Consider the following 3343-nt stretch of genomic DNA (forward strand, 5'->3'; position numbering starts at 1 on the left):
AGACAAAACCAAAAACACAAACCAGATTATGCTATGACTATTTTATGAGGTCTTAGAGTAGACCTTAAACACATTGACTTAATAATTAGTTATACCTTCAACATGCTTGTTCTACTTTTTTAATAAATTAGCTGCCACACGCATCTTAACTACTATAAGATGTACATCATTCAATTGAAAGTTAGCTCTTTAAAAGACCTAGAGGCACCAGATGTAACAAGCATATAATAAAACTTACACCATGTGATAATTGGAAACTTCATATTAGTCATAGAAAATGTGAAACAGCCTATTGTGCAACTACATTATAAGAATCCGAAAAACAACAAAAACATCAGTAAAACAAGAACTTCAAATTCAGCATACAAAAAATTATTTGATATGTCGGAGTCAAATAAGCACCATGCTCTGTAAATGATTGATGTGCCATCTATGAGCATTACTCTACCATTTGTAGAACTAGCATTCACTGCTCTTTCTTCACACTTGACAGATTCTGAGACTGCTTCTTGATATGGTGTGTGCTCACTTTTGGAAGAGCTTAGCGTATTAATTTGAGAAGTTGAGCAAACGACTTGAGGTAAAGCTGAACTTGCATTAGATAAACTAGAAAAGGCCTGAGAAGACAAATAAAACAAATAAAAATATTAAAATAAAAACCCCTAGAAAAGCCAGCATTAATAATATTTTTAATAGCCCACAAAAATATAATACAATTTTATTAAACATCGATCAAAATCAGGAAGAGAGAAGCACCAAAGAATTATAGTGGCTCACAAAGTACCACCAAAATATAAGGCATAAGGACCTTATGAAGTACTGCAAGAGAGGAGTTAAATACTTTCAACTCGAATAAAAAACAGAAGCATAATTTCTGTGGGGAATATCATAAGAATATTCAGAAGCTCTAAAGGCAGAATTCCTAAATTCAATTCTCTTTCTATCATCCAATTACTAGTATAAACCATGGAGGATAGACCCCCTCCCATTCAGATTCTTCCTAGTCCTTAAGCAAGAGTTAAAACTTAATAAGAGATAAATCTGTGCAATAATTGGCAATTATGAATAACAACATAGAAGTAGAATGAGAAGTTATCAATTTATCACTGAATTTCCACCCAACTTTTTATCACTTTAAACCCAAAAAAGGGGGAAAAACTCACATCAAAGATAACGATTAATTAAAAATAAACAATAATTTCAAAAGGAATGAGAAAGGAAGCTCTTCAAAAATAAAGAAACCTCTTTTAGGGTTTAGGTATTTCATATTTGTTCTCTATTTTTGAGTATTACCTTGTTAGATAAAATGGATGAAGAATGAATTGGGACAATTGTCTTGAGATTGGACAAGAAGTTTCCAACTCTCTGAACCCTTTTCAAGTTTCCCCCAAGTAATTAAAGCTCCTCCATAAGGAATGAACACGAAGATTCAAGGACTGATTGTGTGCCATGAATTCCTAGCATTACTCCTCAGTGTCATAGCCAAAGAGAGTATGATGACCTGACATCAAAATTGAGTTGCTTATTTTTCTCTATTTCAAAATCGAAGGAAATAGAAAGGGGTAAAATGCGTATCTCCATAAGTGAATATTAAACAAAACATTTTTAAATTTCTGAATTCTTCTATTTAAAAAAAAATAAAAATAAAAATTATGAACTGTGTTTGGATGGAGCAAGGGACCGTTTAAAGGAAAGGTCAGGCTTTGAAAAAAAAAATAAATAAATAAGATAAGTGATAGAATATTGAAATATTATTATATTTTAAAAAGATAAAAAAAATTAAAATATCATTATATCTTAAAAATATTATTTATGCTGACTATTATTTTTAAAATTTTTAGAGATTAATTATTAATAAAATAAAATCTTTAAAATTAAATTATTTTTAAATTAAAAATAAAATTAAAGATATTTTGATTATATTTATTAAAATTTATCATAATTTAATTAAAATCTGAATAGATTTATTAAAATATTATAAATTAAATTATTTAATTTATAATTTTATAAACTAAATTATAAATTTAAATAAAATTTTAAAATTAAATTATAATTTATCCTCTTTTATATATATATATATATATATATATATGCTAAAAGCCTAAAACCAAATCTCTATCGCTGTGCATGAAAACATTTGGTTTTTTTTTCTTTTTTCTTCTTCTTTTATTAACTTTAATTTTTTTAAAATTATTTATTTTTTCACAAGGGTATATATATTATTTTTTTCACAAGAGTGTGTATATATATATATTCAATCACTGTGCATGAAAACTGTCACAACCCAACCTATGGGCCGGACCGGCACTAGGACCTGGGCCAGCCTAAAGCCCCCGAGGCCCGTAGTAATCCTAACTATTCCTTAACCCAACTCTAAAGCCCATTGGGCTCAATTTCAAGAATTCAACCAGACAGAGTCCGACCATAAAGTGAACCTTTCAACGGGGAGTTTTTGACTCACCCGACCTGTAAACATGATATATAATCAATTGGGGAGCTCAGCTCATTTAATGCTCGGAAAAACACTGCGAAGTTTCGTGGGATCCACCGAAAAACTGTGTCGGAAAATTTTGAAATTTATATTGCCGCGAAACTCTCGACGAGTGGAGCACTCTGGTACCCTCGGTTTTCTCGTGGGGTTCACGGTTTGCGAGAAATCTAGCTCAAAAGTCAAAATTGGCTAAAACTTTCCAGGCAAAAATTGGACAAACCGCTCGATGGATTTCAGTGTTCTTGGTGTCTATGGAAAGCTCTCGACGAGTAGATGGTTTTAGACACAAGACCTGGCCCGATTGGTGGCCGGATTGACCTGATTTTAGTCGGGAAGACGAAGCGGCGGGCTTGCGCGTCGCATCGCTTCGTGAGCCTTTTTTCAGCGTTCCAGGCAGCGGCCGGCGAGGGGAGGTGGCTAGGGAGGCGCACCGGCCGGGCTGGGGTGGCTGGGGAGGCGACAACGCGGCAAGGGGAGGAGGGAGGAGAGAGAAAACGGGAGAGAAAGAGAGGAAGGTCGGGACGCGCGCGGGGAGAAGAAAAAGAAAGAAGAAAGGCCAGTCCGATTCGACCGGTCCGATCCAGTCCGGTTCGATTCGGCCGGTTAGATTCAGAATACAAAATTTTAAATTTTACTCTGCCCTGGGACCGAAAACGAGGCCCAAAAATTCTGAAAAAATTCTAGAAAACTCAGAAAAATTTGTAGACTCCAAATATATTTTTAGTTTTGCCACGTGGTCTTTAAATTAATTTTTAAAAATCATCAAAGTTTTATATTTTCGGGAAATCAAACCCGATTTCGAAAATCCGAAAAATCTCAAATATTTTCCTAAAATTTAAATAAAATTAAAAC

The 3343-nt window shown here is 33.5% G+C and overlaps 1 long non-coding RNA gene across 1 annotated transcript; it reads right to left on the reverse strand.

The window, feature by feature from the left end:
- Positions 1-411: 411 nt before the first annotated feature.
- On the reverse strand, positions 412-1644 carry LOC131178811 (uncharacterized). Its single transcript, XR_009147822.1, has 3 exons — positions 1502-1644; positions 1294-1469; positions 412-617 (listed from the first exon to the last, which is right to left on the reverse strand). It is a non-coding gene; the product is annotated as an uncharacterized LOC131178811 (long non-coding RNA).
- Between the last annotated feature and the right edge of the window lie 1699 nt (positions 1645-3343).

The sequence above is a fragment of the Hevea brasiliensis genome, chromosome 1 (genome assembly GCF_030052815.1).
Source record: "Hevea brasiliensis isolate MT/VB/25A 57/8 chromosome 1, ASM3005281v1, whole genome shotgun sequence".
NCBI classification, from domain to species: Eukaryota; Viridiplantae; Streptophyta; class Magnoliopsida; order Malpighiales; family Euphorbiaceae; genus Hevea; species Hevea brasiliensis.